Source organism: Xiphophorus couchianus, chromosome 1, assembly GCF_001444195.1.
Source record: "Xiphophorus couchianus chromosome 1, X_couchianus-1.0, whole genome shotgun sequence".
Classification (NCBI taxonomy): domain Eukaryota; kingdom Metazoa; phylum Chordata; class Actinopteri; order Cyprinodontiformes; family Poeciliidae; genus Xiphophorus; species Xiphophorus couchianus.
The window spans coordinates 4169401-4181900 of NC_040228.1; the positions used below are offsets into that span (position 1 = coordinate 4169401).

The window sequence follows — 12500 nt, forward strand, 5'->3', positions numbered from 1 at the left end:
AATTTTAACAGCTACATGGTTAAAAGTTTACAGTTTAGCTCCACGTGACGTAAAGGAGTGGCGACAGCACCGGGTCACGTTTTAACCCTGAACTCACAGCATCAAGCTGCAGAAACGACAGGAATATGGAAGGTTTAGCAGATCTCCACATAAACATCAGCAACGAGTGAGACCATACTCACACAGCGCCGGGTCACCCCACTCTGCCCTGCGTGATCAGGAGCTCTCCCTGTGTGTCTCTGCAGCCCTCCGTCTCTTCAGACTACGGCCTACCACTGCACGTGTGCAGGTCCTGGAACCCGGCATGCGTGCATTTACGCGTGCATGAACATGCGCCCCAGAATGTGCAAAACCAACTTCAGAGCATAACTGGTGGCAGCAATGTAAAAACAGAGGGAATGCCGCTAGCCAATGGGAGCACAGGGTGCCGGACGGGAACCCCTTCATTCGTCTCCTCCCAACACTAACCTCCCCCCCGCCCCCCACCCGGCTCATCACTGGGGCACAGGCGGCTATTCTTATTCTAATTTCTCTGTCAGTCTCTGGGCCACTGCCTGAAAGAGGGGAACGGTCTCCAGGCCTTTGGAATGCACCACCCTTTTCTTCTGGATACTTGGGGAGAGCGAGGCAGAGGAGGCTTGAGGAAAACAGAGAGAGGAAGTTAAAGGAAGAGAGGAACAGAGAATAAAAGGAGGAGGGGAAACTAAAAGCAAAACTAGAATTAGAGAAGATAAAAAAGAAGAATTACACTACTGAGGGCAAGGAAGGTGAGCCTCAGCCACAGTCTTAAGTCTTTTAGAGCTTCCAACAGGTTTTACATTTGACTCCATCCATTGTCCTATTTACAACTCTGACCAGGTTCCAACAAGAAAAGTATTTCCACAGCATGATGCTGCCAACATCATGAATCATTGCTGGAATGGTGTGTTCAGGTTGATATGCAGTGTTACTTTAATTAGTGTTTGCCTAAGTTTAGGTAGCATTTTGTATGTTCAGTGCCAAAAATCGTCCATAAAATTCTTCACTTCTAATGCAGATTTAAATTTCAAATATGTTTTTATTCAACTGTTTCTGATAGGAAATATAAACAAATAATATAAATTAGGTAATAAATACAGTTGAAGTTAATGTAACAAAAAGACACATACACATTTTTCTCACTTATCCCAGTTATATTAGGTCAAACCTCTCTAGTTACAGGTCAGTTAGAATTACCTAAATTATTTCAATTTGCTAAATGCCAGAAAACTTGCTGAGAGCATTTTTTTTTTGTAGAGATTTTTTGTAACTTTCCTTGATTTCAAATATTTACATACATTTGGTGAGCATTAAGGATAACTGTCTTCTAAACTGTATGACTTGGGTCAAACCTTCTTGGTTCTCTTCCACAAACATCTGATAGGTTAAGTGACACATTGCAGTTAATTGGAAGAAAACCTGCACAGCTGACGGAGCTGTGCATCAGCAAACACCGGATGCACACGTTTGCCGGATAGTCTGAAGGAGCAAAGTGGGGGAGACGTGGAGGAGGGCTGCTCTCCTCAGACTGCAGCTCCGAGGAGGAGCTTCACCTTGAAGGCGGAGCTAGGTCCACCCATGTGTTTTTCACAGATGAACAGTTGCCATGGGAGATTTAACGATTTCTTAAGCATGCATTAAAAAAAATCAAGGCAACACTCCTGGTATAACATGATGTAAAGCTCAAAAAAGTTAATTTTACATAATACTGCCTCTCTAACAGATTGCTATCGGGTAGCTTTATCTACACATTCTGCCACAACCGGCCCTTTGAAGACATTTGTGATCTTGATTTGGCCTGAGATAAAAATGAGTTTGACACGCCTGCCTTAGAGGCTGAAATGCCTCCTTGCCATCATCTTAATTTTTAGGACCATCCAGCGGCTTTATCAGTTAACTGGGGGTAACTTTCCAGAAAATACTAACAGTTGAAACTTAAAGTAGGTGACTTTAAGAAACAGCTGGCTGAAAGCAAATGATTTTGCTTAATTATTCTTTGTTGCCGATAGGTGGCTAAACTTGTTTCAGCTGCTCTTAAAGCTACATTCACTTTCCTCAAAACAAAGTTAACCTGAACACCCAGTCTGAAAGCAAGGTCAGCTCTTTACAAATGTCAGTAAGCCAGTTAGATAGTTGCTGCCTCAAGCTACACAAAACAAACAGAATAAAGACTAAAGACTCAAAAAATACATCACTTATTACTCTTTACAGTTAGACTGTTTTTTGGCATAAGCATTAAATAATTACAAAAAGTTGTTGCAGATCACCTGAGCTGTCTGGTAAACACCAAATCTGTTGAGGTCAATTGCATGACCTAGGTTAGATGAACTGATTAGACTGGCAGAATGGTGCATGTTTGTTCACATGTGCTTAGTATGTTGCAGTATGTGCTGTTGCAATCAATCAATCAATCAATCAAATTTTATTTGTATAGCTCATTTCAGCAGCTAGGCATTTCAAAGTGCTTTACATCATATCAAACACAGAAACACAATGCAACATAGAATCAACAATCAAAACACGACATTAATTCAGGTTCCATCAATAAATTTGTAATTGATTACGTTTCAAATACAATTTTAAACAGGTGGGTTTTTAGTGGAGTTTGCATCCATAAAGGTTTACCTGTTACACTCCTACTGTGTTATATGGAAGAAAATACCTGTTGCTATTTTTATTCCCACTCACAATCACACAGTTTAAAACGATGTAGACAGCATTTTAATGGGCTTCTGGCACAAGGCTCCGTACACCTCTTTCACAGAATTTTGAGCAGGGACTCCGAAATGCAATGCATCATCATGTTGTGGGTGTGCAATTAAGCAGAGAACTGGGGGGAAAAAAACGATAGGCGAGAACAAAGCAGCACATTCTGCTCTGTAGCGATGTGACCTTTGGCATCGATTAAAGTGGGACATGGAGGCTCAATGTGCCACTGAGCAAACACAGAGGAGGAGAGAGAAGCTGTCTACACAAGCTCTGCACATTAGCAATGGAATTATCTCACTGTATTGAAGTTTTATGTTTCAGCAATATATCAGGTGACCTCAAAGAGTCTCAGGTCTTATTCAAAGACACTGCAGTAACAAATCTTAGGAGTTTTTAGTTGAGGGTTAAGCTGTATTTCAACAATGCCCGTCCATCCATTCATTGTCTACACAGGTTATACCTGCCGCTGCCTAACTACAGCAGTCAATGGGTGAGAAGTGAACCCAGTAGGGCAGGAGAAGCGGCTCTATCGTCTATCGATGTTACTTGCGGATATCGATTGTGCGTCAGATTTACATGCGAATACAAAGATTCCAGTTCTGGACTTTTGTATGTAGAAAAAAAAAAGAGCCAATAAGTGCATTCACAAACCTAACACCTTAATATCTATGTAAGGACCTAATCAAAAGTAACTCGTTGAAGTCCCAGCCCTACATTTAAAGGGGCAGTATCATGTAAAATTTATTTTTTTGATCTTAATTATAATGTTATTCCTTCATTAAAATCACACCTGGAGTGTTGCCTTGATTCTTTTATGGTGGTTTAAGAAATCCTTTAATCTCCATGGCAACCATTCAGCTGTGGAAAACGCCTTGGTGGATTGATCGTAGCCTTCCTCAAACCTTCAGTTTCCAAGCTTCAGAGCTTCTGCCTTACAGAGCAGCCCCTCCCCTCTGCAACTCATCCCTTTAGCTCCTTCAGACTAGCCAGTAGCAATTAGCAGAACTGCACATGTGCTGAGCTCAATGTACAAGCTACTTTTCAACTAAATTCTCAAGGAAGGGTTAATAGAAGAGCCATGTGATGACTTCCTGAATGCAGAGTGCCAAAAAGAGCAGAAGTTTCTAAAAGAGACAGAGGCCCAATTTCAAAGCATTAATTACTTACTTTAATTTATTTTAAGTCATATTTGATATACACAGCATTTTTATAACAACTCAAGGTAACATAGTTCCTTAATTGTGCAATAAGACGATACTATGTACGTGAAAAATACATAATACTGCACCTTTAACACATTAGTCAAAAAATGCATCATGAAGAGAAAGAAAACATGAACATGTCACGCCTAAATACAAGTGGTAGATCTGTAAAAAAAAAAAAAGTGCGGTATGCTATTCTTCTTAACAGTTTGTTTTAAATGACGTCACAACCATGTACAAAATGTGTTGCCTTAAAAAGCAGCATCACCTACTTCTGCTCAGAATGAATGACCTTACTGACTGAACTCCTGTTATTATTCTGAACACACATCTTTAATAAATAAGTCAGTTATTCAAAATCGGCAGCATACATGTCATAACTGTCGAGTTTGTGTACAAACTCGACAGTTTACAAGTGTAATATATGCAATGTAAGACAATAACTTATCATAAAAACAGTGGTGGACATGTATTGAAGACAGTGGTATTTCACTGCAGGCAGGCTAAACCTTTAATCTACAGAATAATATATAAAAGTATGGAAGATGACACTTAATGTGCGAAGACATTAAAATTACAAGAGCACCAGGTTTCATTCTGGGAACTTTAGCAAGCACTCAATCTCAGCAAGAAGGTGAAGCAAAAACCAGTTGAAGGTTCAATGCCATAGTTGTGGCATCTGCAGCGGGCTCAGACAAAGCAAGCTAATCTCAAGACTCTAGTCCAAACAAACCACAGGCACCACATCCATGAACAGCATAACCCGATAAGGTTGGCTCTGTGTGCATCTCTCTCTTCTGAGCTTGTCTGCAGAATTAGCAAATGAATGTACTGAAAGTACTCTGCAACTGAAGAAACTGTCAAGGTACGGTAAAACAAGGCTGGGCAGGAAGTGGGATCAGATCCTGCAGATGAGATCATACTGGAAGTTTGCCCTTTTTTTTTTTTTACAGGGAGATGATTCACTTCCCTGGAAACTTTAGATTTTAAGTAAGGGTCTATATTCTCCGTTGTATACAGTCAACACACAGACATGGATATTTCCAGTTGCTAACTGAATTATTTTTGACAATTGTAAATTCTGCTGAAAAAGGCCAACTCTGATCATTTTGTCTTAGTTATTTAAAGGGGCAGCACATAGTGCCAGTCTGTAGCACAATCAAGTAACTACGTTAACTTCAGTTGTGACAGAAATGTTATAAATATCAAATATAACTTCAAAGAATTTTGACTTCTTGATTTAACACCTTGAAATTGGGCCTCTGTCTCTTTAAAAAGAAAAATCCTGCTCTTTCTGAAGCTCCGCCTTCAGGAAGTCATCAACATGGGTCCTCCATTAACCCTTTAACAACATTTTTACCAGCGTTTCACTGAGTAGTATAATGAGCTCAGCAGATGTGTAGTTCCACCAGGTGTTTGCTAATTACTGCTGGCTAGTCTGGAGGAGCTGAGTTGGGGAGTTGTGGGTGAGGGGCGCTCTGTGAGGTGGCTGCTTGGAAGCTTGGAAACTGCAGCTCTGAGGAGAAGCTGTGCCTCGAAGGTGGCAGTCAGTTTACCCAGGGATTTTGTACAGCTGAATGGTTGCCATGGAGATTAAAAGATTTCTCAAATTTGCATGAAAGAATCAAGGCAAGACTCCTGGTATGTTTTTGATGAGGGAGTAACATCATAACATGATTTAAAGCTCAAAAAGTCCATTTTACATACTGCCCCTTTAACGGTAAATTCTGGTATGCAGTTGCCCTACAGATACTGGGTGACGTCACCTCTGCTCCCAATATAAAGAAATATTAAAATCAATCAAATGTTTAGAGTGATGTTAATTATTCTGAGCTAAAATCTCAATCAGCTGAAATAAAATTCAGCAGGTCAAAGTTTTGTAGGAGTCAGATGTCTAAAATCGGACATTAAACTTCGATCGGTGTATCTCTAATTGACGTTACAACCAGAGACGTGATAACAGACATGTGCATCAGACGTGTTTATCTATAACTATTACTGTTGGAGGCTAATAAGAATTAGATTAATTTATTTTTTGCTAAACTATTAATGTTACAGATCCAAGACAATGCGAATGGTAGATCTATTGTTGTTTATTTATTTATTTGGTTTGCTTAGACCCTCCTCCTTGTCAGTCAGCCTCCTGCTGTGACTGATCTGATTGTTTGGTGAAGGAGTGAAACAGTTTCTCTACCACAAATTTAATGTTTATATTTACATTTTTTTGTATGTAGTCAACTCGGAGAATATTTCTGTTATTTTTGTAAGTAAAGAAAATACCCTTTTTCAAACCAGAAAACGAGTGCTTTTTATTTTGAGTGAGTCGAAAGCCTCCTCCTGAGAAACTACTCTGGCATTTATGGTTTTTGGACGTTATTATGATGCAAGAGTAGCCACAACAATTATTGAATTGATGATCAAAACATTTAGAGCAATACATGGTACAACATGTTGTACCGCTGCTTTCACTGTTCATTAAAAAAAAAAAAAAAAGGACTCAATGATGAACATAAGAGCTGGCATTCACAATCACTTGAAGCAAACAATGGGTTTCCAAGCAACAAAGTCTCATCTGAAAGTAAACGATAATATGAAGAAAACACAGCCATCCATCTACGGCAGGGGTCTCAAACTCCAGTCCTCGAGGGCCGCAGTCCTGCAACTTTTAGTTGTGCCTCTGCTGCACCACACCTGAATAGAATAACTAGGTCATTAGCAAGGCTGGGAGAACTGATCTACACAAGGAGGAGGTAATTAAGCCATTTCATTCCAGTGTTTTGTACCTGTGGCACATCTAAAAACTGTAGGTCTGCGGCCCTCGAGGACTGGAGTTTGAGACCCCTGATCTATGGGTCCCAAGGGTTTTTACCCATCTCCACAACATCACAATTGATGAAAACCAAGAAATTCCTCTTTTAAGCTGCTATTAATCCATTTACCCAGACCATTAAGTAACATATTGCTTTCGTCTTCTGTTGGACATCTTGGGAAATCTACAGAGGGATAATTCAGAAAGCATCAAACTGCCTAAACCAGTGAAGTCCAAACTGTTAAAAAATTTGCAAATTTAAAATACTCAGAGGTCATCTTTGTTTTCCGCTTCCAATTAAGAAAACAATATAATTTTAGTGTGAATTCTTTATCTTTTAAAGTAAAAGTGCAATATTTTTTAATAAAACAGACCAGACAAGAACAAATGATTGTAGGTCTGAAAAACTGTTCCGCACATTTGTTTTCATAAAGCGGTACAGTCTCCTAACTTTCCGGGTCACGTGTTTTTCTATTTTGTGGGCCTACAAGCTGCTGTCAATATACACTGCTCAAAAAAATAAAGGGAACACTTAAACAACACAATATAACTCCAAGTAAATCAAACTTCTGTGAAATCAAACTGTCCACTTAGGAAGCAACACTGATTGACAATCAATTTCACCTGCTGTTGTGCAAATGGAACTTTGTACAGAACAAAGTATTCAATGAGAATATTTCTTTCATTCAGATCTAGGATGTGTTATTTGAATGTTCCCTTTATTTTTTTGAGCAGTGTATTACCAGCAATAAAACAACTTTCTCAGAAGATCCTTGCTATAGTCAGCCACATTTTATGAATGCGTAGGCCTAATTGTAGACTCAGTTCGATTGGGGACCAAAATTGCAACATTTGTTCCATTTTCAGCTGGTGCAGTTCACGTTCACACTGCACTGTGTCAAACCAACCAAACCCTTTCAGAAACCTGCTCAACGCCTCTCCTTTGGTGCTGCTGCACCAAGAACCTCAAGAAATGACATGGAAACCTCTGAAGAAGACACTGAGCACAACTTCCTTATTCACTACATGTAACAAAAATTGGGCAGCGTAAGATTTTAGCGATTGTAAGATTACATTTTGTCTTTGGCAAAAGACCATTCTGTCCTCACACAGGCGAGCTAGACAAATAGCGAACAAAAAAAACAAAACAAAAAACGCTAGTCCCAATGTCAAAAAGATGCACATGAACATCTTGCATGTCTCAAGTGCACACATTGCTACGTAACACGTACTGCTACGGAGGCTGGACACGTTTAACATGGTTAAATATTACACAAAAACATAAATAGCAGACAAACTTAATTATTTTCTGGCAAACAATATTTGAGTACAATAACACACTACTTATGGACAAAGATAACTTCAGGCTTGAAGAAAGACACGGTCACGTTTTACGCTGGACAGACTGAATTTTAACGAAAACAAAACCTAACTTACATCCTGCCACAAGGGGGTCGTAAAACAACAGAAAATGAATACGAATTTCTCTAAGAAATCTTTTAAGTATCACAATACAAAGACCATGACCCGTTTCTCCTGCTTGTGCTAAGCTACCGTGCTTGCTTTGGTTGTATTTAACCAGAATGCGCTGCACTTCCTGCCTTTGGAGCGGTTTCCCGTCCGCTTGCTGATCACATACGTATTCAAACCGCATCACAGTTCACATCAACCCACCGGAGACCTACGTAGGTTCGTAGGCAGACCAGAGTTCTATACTTTGGTTTGGTCCAGATCAGAGTTTGATTTCACATCCACAAACAAACCAAATCTTCTAGACAAATGAAAGCGGCTTGAACAGGTCTGGTGTGAATGCACCCTAAGTCAAAAGTCACTGGAAGTTTTCTACAGAAAATACTATGATTTCAAAAAGACAGCAAAAAAAAAACACAACAAAAATTTAAAAAAACATAGCAAATAAAAAAATGTGTTTTGTACTAAATATTTTCAAATTAATAAGATATTATTTTGTATAGATTTAATCCTAAAAAATTTATGCCTATCTGCACCATCTTTGCTGGAGGCATAAATTTGTTCTTGAACTGTGATTGTGGGCCAAATAAAATTATTCCAACGGTCACATGTTGGCCCCAAGCACACTTTGGACTCTTCTGGTTTAAGACGACATCTTTCAGTGTAGAGAAACAGCTTCAAATCAAGTTCACCTGCTGGATGAAGGAGATCCTCAACTTATCTGGGGCAGAGTCCAGCCTCCTTATAGAGGAAATTCATCTCAGAGTTTTTGGAAACCTTTGTCTAAAATGAAGCCATTTTGGATAAAGATGGGCTAGTGAACCGTGAGCGTTGCCATGTTACTATTACAGAAAAAACAACAGAAAGAAACAAAAAAGGAGAACATAAAAAGGGCGTCGACCACCCAAACTCAGCGCAGCTAGATACATATTTCAGTTTAGACAAAGTGCCGACAAGGAAAAAGATTTCCTTCAAACATCTTCCTAATCCTCTGCACACAACGGTGGATCACTTCCTCGGAGCCAAAGGAAATCCCATAATTCTGTTGGGATGGTTGCTTAATGTCTGCTGGCATCATATAGCCTAGAAGGGCTATGTAAGAGAATTTAAAGATTTCAGAGAGAGTTTACTGAGCTGTACACAGTCATTTCCCTTGGAACTTCAAAGAAAGAAAGCTACATCTAACATCTCCTTCCGCTACCTCACGCCCACGAAGCCTACTCTATGCACACAGAAGAACTTTTACAGATTAACATACAGTATTTAGGAGGGATGTTCTGAAAGGAGGAGGAGAATTTAGTGACAGATTATAGACAAGATCACCACCAAGAAATTCTTTGCTATAATGCATTCTCTTTGTATGAAACCAGCAATTTCAATTGCTGCTACGCTACAGCATTCATGACAGAGCCTGTCATGAATGCTAAGCTAGTTAGCATAGCCACGGCAGACAAGTGGTTTTCCTGTAACGGTAAGTTGTTTCTCCGCCATTAGCACATTTAGCAGCATGTACTTGAGTTTGACTGACAGCACTAAGACCCTCCTCCTGGCTCTGATTGGCTGTTTTTGTTCGGGAGTGGTGCCTTTCTTCAGATGGCAATAATAGAACTGGAAGGAGGTGGAGGACATTGATCTTTTCACTGATTATCTGTCTTATGACATGGTGACAGTTTTAACCCTCAGTTCTCCATCTGTCTGACCCAAAAAGGTTCTTGTAGTAAACTGCTGGAGATTTGAAAGCCACTTGGAACATCAACAGACATTTACTGTTACTTTTGATGCTCTTTGGTATTCCTCATTTGTGCTGCTTTTTTCTGCTGTGTTTTAGTTTATTGTTTGTGTGAAAAAGTTACCACTGCACTGAAAATGAAACTCTGGATCTCATGGGACAAGAGGCTGGTTTTTACCAGGCTAATGTGAAATAAACACAATAAAATATCACGATGCCAAAGAAGAAAAAACAGCAATAATCTGAGAAAAGCAGCTGTTACTGCCCATCACTCTGGGAGGCTTTGAAAAGCCATTTATAAACCATTTAAAAAACAATCAAGTTCCAAGATTGTCTGGTATGAATTATGTTCATTGCACCCAAATGAACCACAAAACTTTTGGAACAATGCCTTTTGAACAGATGAGACTAAAATAAGGTGTGGCCAAAATGAACAGCAGAAAATCCATCATATGAGCTCAAATACTTTAAGCCCATTGTCCAGCATGGTGGTGGAGGGATGGTGATTTGGGATAGTTTCGCAGCAACATGACATGGGTACATTTCAGTCATTGAGTCGACAACAAGTTCCTTTATATCCCAACTTATTTTAGAGCCAAATGTGCAGCCAGTTGCCCTACAAGTAAAGCTCAGCCTAATTTAACATTGGCCCAGTCAAAGCCCAGACCTGAAACATATGAGACACTGAGGTGGGATCTTAGCAGAGCTGTGCAGATGACAACATTTCAGAAACTATTTTTATTTATGAAACTTCCTTGGCTTTCATTATGTTATCTATGAAACACATAAGAAAATATAGTTAAAATCCAGCCAAGTGGTGGTCTACAGATATTAAAGCAGCCGGTCTGAAACATTTTCTGCTCATCCCCTGCACATGAGCAGCTGAACGGCTTCTCAACCTTTCGGAGATCTGGGCTGGAGTTGATCGGAGCGGAAGGGTCACAAGCCAGATCCCTGAGCTGATTAAAGCCGCACTAAGCCCTGCACAGCCACACAAACACGCCGCACTACCCAGAGAAGTTGGTGAAACGAATGAGTAGTTGCAAGATACAATATAACATTCTATTAAAATAAATTATATTTTCATTAAAAGGAGAATTTAGAATTTACACTAATTGTACAGATAATGACTTGAAATAACTTTAAGACAGAAAGTAACTGCTGTTTTATGTGGTGGGAATCTGTTTCAGCAACATGAATCCATCTAGAGAGGCACAACCAAACACCAACACTATGTTTTTTTAGTGACCCATTTAAGCAGAACATGTTCCTCAAATTATCCGGTACACCTGCTTTTTGATGACTTATCAAAGAACTTTTTATTTCTTGTGGTAATGTTGGGGAGTTTCTCTGGTGATAAGGTGAGCAGAAAATGTTTAATGTTGCTGTAGCTGCAGATAATCCAGCTGCTGCTGCAAACACAGCGACAGGAAAGACATTTCAAAGGTTTCATACACCTGAACATATTGAGAATTATCTCACAATGAAAAAAAAGGCCTGATATATTTGATTTCTGGAGGTGGATGAAACACATTACTGTATTCAGGAGAACAAGCGGAGAATCGATATAAGCCGTGCTTTTGAGGAAATGAAAGCATTCCTGATGTTTTTTGGGCTTCACAATTAGGGTTAAGGTTTCACAAACAATCAGGCTTTACTTTGTCCTTAAAGACAGATGGCTTTACAGCAAACTATTTACTTATTGTAAATAGTTTATATATACATATATAAATATCAGTAAATTGATGATGAAGATGGTTTTATAGCTGATGCATTGAACGGGCAGGTTGTGGAGAATACTGAACCGAGGTGGGTGTCAAGTATTCTTTCGCAGGTTTGATGTGGTCGGTACCATATTCTTTGGTTTTGATGATAATGGATCTGATGATACTTTGGGGGATCGTCAGAGATTTAGATTTAGATCCTTGGTGTTCATAGTGTTTGGTTAGCGGTGGTGTTCCAGCCTCTGGAGCCTTTCTACTGACAGACTGCACACAGGTGGACTTCATTTCACCAAACATGTGACTCCTGAAGGTTGCACCAGAACATTTTACAAGCTTCATACCTGAAGGGTTGAACATATATGTACTGCACATGCCAATTGTCATGCTTTTACTTCACAGTGTTTATATATCAATTGGCTTTTATGATTTTAATTCACCAACCTAGAACATTTTGTGCAAATTAATCAAAAACACATTTAAATATAGCTTGTACCTTAGCAAAACACAAAAAAGAGAGGTGAAAATTTTCTCAAGGCACTATAACTATCACTCAAAAATGCTTATAAAGGTGTGAAGCAGAAAAATACAGCATATTTTATGATAGTGAGCTACTGTATATCTCTCCTTGTTGAGATGATTCTATTAGTATGTACCACTTGTTATCTTGCAGGATTTCGCCCAGTGAGGTAAAACATCTCTTTGCACAATCAATGAATCGCAAAAACACTCCAAATAAAATTCTCTGACTATGTGCTTTAATTTTATGGCTGTACTTGGGAGTTTTATTGTATTTGGTTATGATCTGAAGAAAAAGCTCAAAACATCCAGGAAGTGTAATT

The 12500-nt window shown here is 39.2% G+C and overlaps 1 protein-coding gene across 3 annotated transcripts in view; it reads right to left on the minus strand.

Annotated features, from left to right (window-relative positions):
- lamb2l (laminin, beta 2-like) overlaps positions 1 to 12500 on the minus strand; it is a 51475-nt gene that overhangs the window by 38581 nt on the left and 394 nt on the right. Inside the window, exon 1 of one of the 3 annotated variants that reach the window (XM_028016875.1) lies at positions 183 to 296. The exons of the other annotated variants lie outside the window; for them this stretch is intronic. The gene's annotated coding sequence lies outside the window, so the exon portion shown is untranslated. Of the gene's footprint in view, positions 1 to 182; positions 297 to 12500 lie in introns of those variants that run through there. 3 annotated transcript variants of the gene reach the window in all.